We start from the raw sequence: 10,465 nt of genomic DNA, 5'->3' as shown, positions 1-10,465 counted from the left end.
ACAGGCCCCAATCTCAAATACCGGGAACAGGCTGGGGACAGTGAAATGCTAAGAAAGAAATCAATTAATTCCAGGTCTCTTCAAAGACCTAAGGAAATTCATAGCAAAACTTCTCCCTTTACTCTACAAGCAGGACACACCAGAAACATTCTATAGCCAAACTTAGAGGCTTGGGGCCTGATCTCCACAGGCATATAACACCCATAACTCCAAAAGAAGTCAGCAGAAGTTGCAAATGTTTTAGCCCTGAGCATTAGGAAATGTTTTCAAAATTTCCCACCATTGCTAATGACTGGCCTAGCTGCTACCACTATTTTCTGCATCATTTCACTAACCCTGCTAAAAGCATGTTTTATCAACACTGTTTACCATACTGTCACCAGCTCAACTGAACCAGCATCAAAGACAAATATCTTTTTAAAGATATCCCTAGTATAAACAGGGCCTTAGTGAGAGGTTCATAGAAATGCAGAGCCAGAGAAAGCAGTTCATTTCTAGCTCTTCCAAATAAGGCATTCTGTATAGCTTCAACCACCAGCACTCATCTACACTATATCTCCTTATTCAAAAGTAGGCTGGGCAGGGTCTAGTTTGTCATTAATCCCCCCTACCCATAACAGGTAAACAGCACATGGCTCTTCTAGTATAGGATCTAGATTTCACTAATCTTCATGGCAGGCAGTGACAACTTTTCTTGGGCAGGGTCTAGCCTTTATTAATCCCAGTTGCCAAGGCTGGCAGAGTCAACAAAGTGCCCCAGAGAAGTGCAGCTCTCCTCCTGGAGTCTGTAGCACCTTTCTGATGCAAGTACTCACCCTTTACAGTTGCCCAACAAGGCAACTGCACACCCTCCTCCACTCCCAGTCCTAAATCCCAACTTCCACGAATTGCAACTTACAGAAGAACCCCCACAAACAGATCACCTTTCCACTTGGAACGTCAGTCCTCCCCAGACGCAGAGACAAACAGACAGATGGACGGACGCAAGGACAGAGACTGCAAGCCCTGGCTCACAATTCTGATCAACAAATGCCGAGTGTGCACAAGGCAAACCACACTGCCTAGCTAGATAGTGTGCTGCTGCTGCTGTATAAATATAGAAAGCAGAAAGTGGAACGACAGCTCCAGCAGACCAGATTCTGCTCAGCTCTCTTAGAGAGAGGAGGAGGGAGCTGAACTGCTTTACCCATAAATGGCTGCTGAAAGGGGCCATTACTAAGACAAGCTCCTTCACACTCATTCACTGTCATACAGTGCTGGAGAAAAAAAATAATTAAGGTGCACAAAAAAGAGGTTCCATTCTGACTTTTACTTTAAGTATAATTTACCAGAGTTCATTTTAGTTATAAAGAAGTTTTCAATATCTACAACCAAACAAAATCCTTACATTACCAGCTCTGGAAAAATAAAACTTAATTACAGGGAAAATTTTCCAATTTATCAACATTTATCAATGTTCAAAAATTACCATCTGATTTGCACAGGTCATACCTTCCAAGTTGCTTTAGAAGCACCTGCGCACTCACCTACCTGGATAATTTTCTAACTAATCTGTAGCAATAATTTTGGCTGATCTGTGTTGATACTTTTCTAAACTGGCTACTACAAGTTTTCCCTTTGGTTAGTACAAAGAGAACCTCTAGCTTGGTTACTACCGCTTAATTGTGAAAATACAACAATCAATATAACCTCTTATTTTTGGAACTGAACAGTCAAAACTGCATTTTGCACTTCAAAAGAATAAATACAAAATTCTCTCCCTGAGAAGCTTGCTTAATCATTTTAATTAGCCATGCCTAGCTAACTAACCAAGAATATACCTTGCTGTGAAAAAACAGAGTAGCAGGTAACTGTGCTCTCTATTTTTAAAATATATTAAATACATGGACTGGGTACTGAGACTCACAAACAAGAAAAAAAAAAGAACAGAGAAAGAAAAAAAGAGCAAATTATTTTGTTTTTAAAATTAACTTATTAGTGAGCCAACAGAAATAATTTTTTTGGAAAGGCCACAATAAGAAGAGGCAGGCACCTTAGCAGGAAAGTTCAGAAAAAGCGTTCTGTGAGTAACAGTCTAAGGATGCTATAGCTATGTTAAAGAAAAGTATTTGTTTGTATTAAAGCTGCCTTCGGGAAGTATTGAAACAGAACTATATTCAGGGCTCTAAACTACTTTTCTGCTTCTGGAAAACCACCCTATGGATTACCCTCTAACCACCAAAAGCAGTATCCAGTGACATCCCTAACCCCATGATGTATAATTCTGCAAAGCATGACTAGGTGTCCACCCTGCACCTGCCGTCATGTGGTAAGATCTCTCAGCCTCCAAAGGCACCACCAGTCTCAGCAAACGGGCCTTGATGTTGCTTGTCAGATACACATCCCTTGATCTGCAGGCTTCACAAATGCAATGTCTCAACCCCTTTGAAATACTGGATTAAATACTTTCTTTTTGTTCCACACCTCTAAAATACCAATGGCTAGCATGTACTATTAGACCTTCTCTCTTGGAAGCTTTAGTTTTGGGCAAAAGTAGAGAAGCACAATTCCTTGGGGTTATGTAACACTAAGTTTAATTTATGAAGGAGGTCAGATGCATGTGAAGGACCCACCTTAGTACTGTGAAACATCTGAGCAGAAGTAAGGGCTACTAAGAGGTCCAGACTGAAATGAAACACCCAGATACATTCTTGACAGACTCAAATGAATACAGACCCAAGGTGTTACTCTTTACCATGGCACCTCAATTTTGTTCTTAATGAACCTTAAGAAAATGATTTATGAATACAGCTCTGGGGTGATGCTTGATGTCTAAGCACAAAAAAATTCTCTGCCTGTGAAAGAAAGTGTGCTAGATACTGTAGCTTCATGATATTTTAACAGTGAAATGCATATCTTTATTCAAACGATTACTGAAGAGCTCCTAAATCTGTGACAGAAAGCAAAGCCAGAAACAGACATTTACTGCATCACTTCTATGAACTTCAGCCAGATTCTAGAATATGAAGAATTAGCCCTGATCCACACACAAAATTGCTCTGGTTTAAATAAAATAGTGAATTTAAACCAATTTAGTTAAAGCTATACAACCCCCTGCAGGCATTTGTACTCATTTAAACCTGGTTAATCCCAGGTTAGCTTATTTTGGTAAATTTATAAATGAAAGCCAAAACAGTATAACCTATTTTAAAACCACATTAGCATATTGTTGACACAAACTTTAGGCTATCAGAAATGATGCAGAATGCATGCTGAAGGTTTAGTTTTAAACATACAAATAATCTTTATAGAGTTATACCTTCTATATCAGCATATTATAACTGCCTAACTTTGCTAATGCCTTGTCCAAGCTTTCCCAGAAGCCTCTGCTGTTATTTTTAATGGAGGCATGAAAACAAGAGTCCTAAAGAATTCCTGGAACCCAGTTAGTGTAAATAAGTCTAACTGGTGCCATCAAGGCTAGGAAGCCCCAAGCAGTGGTTAGTTAGCCAGGTGCATATTAAAGATAAGAAAGACGCCACTATTTTTTTTTTAAAGAGCAAAATCTTGCTCAGAGTAAAAGCCTGTTTAATCGATAACTTCCAAGGATCTATTAAGAAACTAGTTTGAATTGGTTCTTAAAGGTCCAGAAAGCAAAGCATCATCCTGAAATCTCTAGCCTGTTGCCTACTAACTTCTCTCCTATAAAAGGCCTTCAGAGAGACTCAGGAAGAGGGAAAACAGCCTTCTGATGATCATCCATCACTACTGTATTCTTTAACCCCAGGAAAAAGAATAGGAGGGAATTTTGGTAAGAAACGTATGCCTAGTACTTTCTTATATTACTTATTTTAACAGAAAGTAATGAATTACATGCCTTATGCTAATGAAGTCCAGTTGGGTTGCCTGGATGGTCTTTTCATTAATACATTTATTTTAAAAAGGTGAGAATGAGGTGGGAGGGGTCATTGTTAATCAGCAAATAATCAATTTCTGTCCATTAAGTAATTATATACAAGACAGAGAAATACTGATGTAATGTTTTAAATTTAAGTTAAATCAGTAACACTTATAAATGCATCTAGGAAAACTTCCACTTGGGTTGTACACAGGCTAAGTGGAACACCTTCAAAGTATCCACCTTCATATGAGGTTGGTCAAAAATTATGTAGTTAGTCACTGGTATTCTGCCTTTATCTAAAAAAAACTGACCCTTGGGAGAGCAGATCCTTTCTAAAAGAAAAGGAAATATGGTTAGGCCAGCCTATAACCAAGGAACTAGAGAACATATGCCTTCTTTGCTGATACACAGTCACTAACATTACTTGTGCCTTCTCCTTCGTGAGCCTGACAGTATGAGAACATACATATAGAAAGCCTACTGACCAGGTACAGGAGAAAGGTCTTAGACTCTTTTTTCCTTCAAAAGGAGGGGGAATTTGCAGTGAGGCTGTGAAATTCCCTGCTAGGAGCTGAAACACAGCAGTCTGAAGACTTCTCTCCAACTGATCTACATTCTCCGCTTAGCCAGATAGCCATGATGTTTTTCCTTTTACTAAGATCAGATAGACCAGAGCAGTGATTCTCAACCACTTCTGTACCAGGACCTACTTGCAAACACTGATGGCCAGTCCTGATGCAGTGCCCCCCACTCCTGACCTGCTGCCCCCAGTATGGGACAAGGGGTGGGTGTCTGGAGCAGGGTGAGGTATATGTGAGGCATGGGCGGCCCCCCGAAACAGCCCCATGCAGGCTGGAACTCTACAAGCCTGCAAGGGAACAGCCAGTTCCAAGTTTTTGTTCTTTAAAGGAGAATCCATTTGTAAAGTTTTTTTACGACCCTTTCATACATTCTTGCAAAGCACTTTTGGGTCACGACCCATGGGTTAGGAAACCCTGGACTAGAGGTTCTATTGTGCCTAGCACATTAGAAGGTGGATTTCTAGAAGGCACGGAACTTTGGCGTTAATCAGTTTATACTATTTCCTCCCCTGTTGTGACCTAATTCCCTAAATGGACCTCATCACCATGTTAGCCACCAAACCTCTGAACCTGGCACCAAGTAGAAAAACCACCGATGTCCAGTTTTTGTGCAGGACACCACAGAAAAAACTATCACTACAGAATCACCTTACATAGGCAAGATGAATTCTCTTGGTAGGATGGGCTACACTGAATGGAAAGGAGGACATGAAGAAAAACTGAAGAGATCATACATGCCCAATTATCTACTACAATGTGTACACCAAGGGTGTCAAAGATGCTGCCTGGGGACCGGATCCAGCCCATGGGTCTTGGACTGACCCCATGTGGCATGTGCTGGCCCTGACCCCAGCCCTGCATGCAGCACATGGAGCTTGTCTGGTATGTGCTACATGAGATGACTTGCTGGATTGACCCTGAGCACTGGTTCTAGAGCCAGATCAGGCCCACAGACCTTCTCTGCATGACAGGGTCAGTGTGCAGAGATGGTCCAGTGGGAACACCACATGCAGTGTGAGCCCCAGGCTGGTCCCATATGCTACATGCAGCTCTAGACCAGGACTGGCACATGCTGCATGTAGCACACAGGGCTGGACCTGGCATGCGCATATGGCACCCCATCAGACTGGCCCTGCATGCTACCCCCAGGGCTGGTCTGCATCAGGGCTACAAGACTAGACCCACACATCAGAGCCAGCACGCCACAGCATTCTGGCGAGGCACCCATGCAGCCTGCACTACATGAACTGCCCGCCACACTGACTCCATGAAGCTAGATGAGTTTGACACCCCTTGTGTACACACATGACCAGTAACAAGCCAAAGTGGAATATCCTGACTTTTACAATTAAAGAATTCACTTTAGCACTTGTGAAATCTTGAGACTGAAACTGTAAGTCTATTTCTACCTGCAGGTGAATTATCTATACAGCAGGACTGTATAGATTTGGCCCACAGAGTTGCCCTATCTAGCCTGCTGGGCTAGTTGGTGGGCAACCAGAAGACATGGCCCACTGCAGAATTCAGGGCCATGCTAGCTCTGGCCATCTGCGGTGAAGTCCTCACTGCCTCCACCACTGCGGCCACCCATGCTGGATATGCCCCATAAGGAGCCCTGCACTCAGATCCGTATCAGGGCCCCAAGTGAGTCTGACAACCATGTTACAAAGAATTATCAGTTCATTATTCCTATTTCTGAGAATTCCTGAGGATTTGTTTTTTGATGAAACCCCTACCAACAGTCACTGAACACTGGAGAGAGAGATGAACCCCTTCCTCCCAGAAGGTGGTTGCCAAGACCATAAATTACTTTTTAAATAGCCTGAAGGAGTGGCAAATCAAAAGACAAGGAGCAATACCAGAACTGAAGAGGTTGAAAGGCAAACGGAGCTGTTTGTGCCTGAGTTTGTCAAGTAGGACAGAGGTGTGCATTTTACTAGTCTACTGATGACAGAAATTGTCCTTTGTAGTCAGGGTGGACTGTGACATTTCTATTTTAAATCTTTGCATCTCCCCCAAAATGTTAGATCTTTAAACTGAGCACTTGTCAACTGCCTCCTCATTTCTTCTCAACTAGGAATACATTCAAGTACAGTCCTTATCCCCTTCCTGGGACTGGTTTCACTGTTCTAATGTGCAAAAGAATGACAGATAGCTCACTACACTTGCCTTTTTTGCTGAGGGTTCTTGAAAAAGGGAGAAATGGATAAATTAAAAAGGAAGGAAACTGATCAGACAAAGTACATGCACTCCTTTGACCATCACCAGCTCTCACTTCTCAGCGGTAATTCATGAAAAGCCAGGAGGCAACCATGCACATGATGGTCCTTCCCAGTCCAGTCTACTTCAGCAGTGACTCGTATATTATAAATTAGAAGACTAGATATCATGTTAGATGCCACCTCCCTGAATGACTGTTTCTGATTTTAAAACTTGGATGCTTCTTTCCTTTGAGTACCTGGGATTCTAGCCTAGTGTGAAGTCTTGGAAACCTTGAAAAAAGTGCATGGTCTGGAATAGATTCCATATTACCTCCTGTGACAAGCAGTCTCAGAAACTGAGGAAAAAGGAGTCAGGAACAGGAGACTGGGAGGGGAAGGTGGCAGAGGAACAAAGGGAAGAAAGCTGGGATGGGACTAGAAACATGCAAGGGTGAAACTGTGGATGGTCTCACAACCCAAACCTAAAAATCCCTTTTTGGCATCCCGCTAAACTCCTGAACCCCATAAGATCCTGTGTCGTGATCTCCACAGAAAAGGTGATGCAGTATAAAGAATTATTTCCTTAAAGCACTATTCTATTAAACTTTTGCCATGGTGAAAACTAACTTTTTTCCTACTGCAGTATTTATTTTATTTTCCATAGCCAGTTTCTAACCCACTACCTTGTTTTACCTTTTACCTCATGATTACTCAACTTCTTTAAGAGCTCCTTTTGAGAGACTTTATAAATTCCAGCAGCTCTCCTTTATTCATAGTACCATAACCAAATGTTCTAAAAGATTAGGGGGCGGGAAAGCAGCCTTTTAAGAGTAGTGAGCCAAATTAATGAAGCTCACACTGAGCACACTTTAGCAGAGAATGATATAAGGAATCTGTTTAGGGATGCAGACTGGAGGATACACAGAGTGAAAGTATGAAGCCATATTCCCTGATCCTATAATAGGGGGCCTACCCTGAGTGAAAGAGCAAATACTGGCAGCATAAAAAAAAAAGAAATGAAAGAGACTGCAAAAGACTATGGAAAGGGACATAAAAAAGGATGCAATAAGTTTTGCATGGACAGAAATGTGACAGCTACCTACAGTTCTTTCTGCCACAAAATTAAACTAAAACATGGTTCTTCCTATTAGTAGCTATTGTATTTGCAGGCAGGATTGAACACTCCAGCTACACTTATATAACTACTTGCACAGCTTTCCTTCCCCTCTGTACAAGAGAATACCCAGAATGCACTCTACTATGTGCTGATATTGCCATTATCTGTGCATTTCTGCCAGGCATTGAGATAACTGCACAGATCTTCCCAGAATGCACTGACAGACATGGTTAGGTGGCATGGAAGGTACAGATACTGAAATATCAGCAACATTAGCAGAAAAGATACTGTAGGAACACAAGTGAACACTGTTATTTGTAACTAATATGCCTCTAACCAGTTCTAAAAATCATTTAAAAACTGGCAGATATGGGCAGCTTTGTGATGGATGTGTACTGTGGGAAGCCCTGTGGATGCATGCTGAAGTTCAGGTTACTAAAAATGAACAGAATAGATGGAGCAGTTCCTCATCTTTAATAATGCTGCTGATGAAAGATATTCTGATAACTAGATAATGAGAAAGAAAAATCATTAAAAATATGTTTTAAATGCAAGAATAATAAAATGTCTACTGTATAAGACTATGAAACTATATAGTTCAAAATGACCATGCAGAGAAGAGAGAAGCTGTATATTAATGGAAAGAAAGTTCTACCACTCATACATTAATATAGACACAGCATTTAGAAGTAATCAAATTTTAAAATAATTTAATTTTCGTGTAATTTCCTGTGTTAATGTTAAAAAACGTAAATATTTCTTCCAACATTTTTAATCCCAGCTTTCTGCTGAATTTGGTGAGAAGGAAGAACCTGATCCTGTAAACACTTGTGTGCATACATAGTCTCATTTACCCGATTGGGACTGATCAGATAAACTTGTGTGTTTAACTTTACATGAGCAGGATCAGGGGGTGTACTCTCTCAGACCTCCTCTCCAATTCAACATTAGAACCTTGTGCTGGACAGAAAATAGCTATCATTGAAAGATCATTCAGAAAGGGCGCAGCTACTCCATGAAACATAACAATTTTTCTATATTAATACTACCAAAAGATTTAAGTATGGGCACAGACTGAGCTGAAACATTTTTAGCATTATGCTTTGAAGCCTGTTTTCTAGAAAAGAAGGTAGATGTATTTCTTGTGCACAGCACAAGCTTTTGCGAGCCTCAGCTCAGTTCATCAGATACTGATGAAGTAACCTTCAGCTCACAAAAGCTTGTGCCACACACACACATTTTGGTTAGTCTATAAGATGCAAATCTACCCTGCCTTTTACATGACTTCAGACAAACACACCTATGTCCATCTAGAGAAGAGTCAACAATTTAAAGGGAAGATCCTAAAACTAGATGCTTCTAGGTCCACCTTTGGAACTGGGTGGGTAAATTCCATTTGACTTCAAGGAGTCTATACATCTGGACAGAGAAGCACCTGAAAAAAAGTCAGTTACAGCAGAGATGTCAAATGCACCCAGCCCCCAGGGACAAAGCTAAACCACAAGGCTCCTTGCAGGATAAATCCAGACACTGGCTGCAGGGAGGTGAGCAGTGACCGCTGGGGTTAATGTAGCTCCCATCTGCCTCCCAGTACCAACATATATCTGCAAAGGAGCTGGTATTCCAGATTCTGGCAACAGCCCCATCCATCTCATCCTGCCCCCAATTTCCTGGACCATCTAGGAGTAATGAGGGCCAAATGACACGGCTCTGCTGGCTGAATCCAACCCACAAGCCACGCATCTGACACCCCAGATTTACAGGATCTAAACACTATGCCTCAGAAGCTTTCCTACCACAGGCAGCCAGGAGCTAAGCAGCATCTTCAAACATCAGGCTCAAAAATAAGGTATTGTCATTGCTGACTATTCTAGATTTGGATTCCTGAAATGGTTCTGGGAAGAGCAGCATCACACTTTGCTCTGACAGAAAACCAGCACAAGCTTCACGTAACATCACTGAGCACGAGAACAAGTGTGGATTTACTACAGAAACAAGAGGATCACAGTTCAGTAAACTCCATTTGATGGACTGGTCTACAGTGCCCTATATCACCTATGCAGTTTGGCTATTACAGGTCTCAGACAGTAACACTCAGAACCCCAAATAAGTGGGAGAAAAGATGCACTGCAACATGTTCAGCAAAACCAATCTCTGGTCAACTTCTCACCAGAAGCTTATGCCAGAGGCAAAGCCCCCACTGACTCCCAGGTGGTCTTTCTTCAACATCAAGCACATCCATCCACTGCCCCTGTGGCAGAATCCGAACACAAGTCTCCAATGCCCGCTAGCATGAGGACAGTGCCTGTGAATTTCATAGGGAAAGATGACCTGCCCTGCCAATCCCCTGGAACATAGCAGGCTAAACCTTCAGTACTGCATCTCACTGTGGCCTCACCTTTTAACCTCCTCCTCAGTAACGCCCCGTCCTGCCTTAGATCCCGCTTACTCTTATCTCTGCTCTAAATTTTTCTTATTCCCGACGACTCCCCTTCCCCCCGAGCTTCCTTACATCTTCTCTCCCGTCCCCTCAAGCCTCCCTTTGCCATGTACTTAATCCTCTTTTTCTTGCTCGCGCTCCGTCGGACACCGCAGCCCGGCGGCTTCAGGGGCAAAGCGGCCACCACCCGCAGGCCCCAGACCCCAGGAGGGGGCGGCTCGCACAGGTCCTCCCCCCACCCCGCCC

Source organism: Gavialis gangeticus, unplaced genomic scaffold, assembly GCF_001723915.1.
Source record: "Gavialis gangeticus isolate Ggan-Ray unplaced genomic scaffold, GavGan_comp1, whole genome shotgun sequence".
Taxonomy (NCBI): domain Eukaryota; kingdom Metazoa; phylum Chordata; order Crocodylia; family Gavialidae; genus Gavialis; species Gavialis gangeticus.
This window is presented reverse-complemented; position numbering follows the sequence as displayed.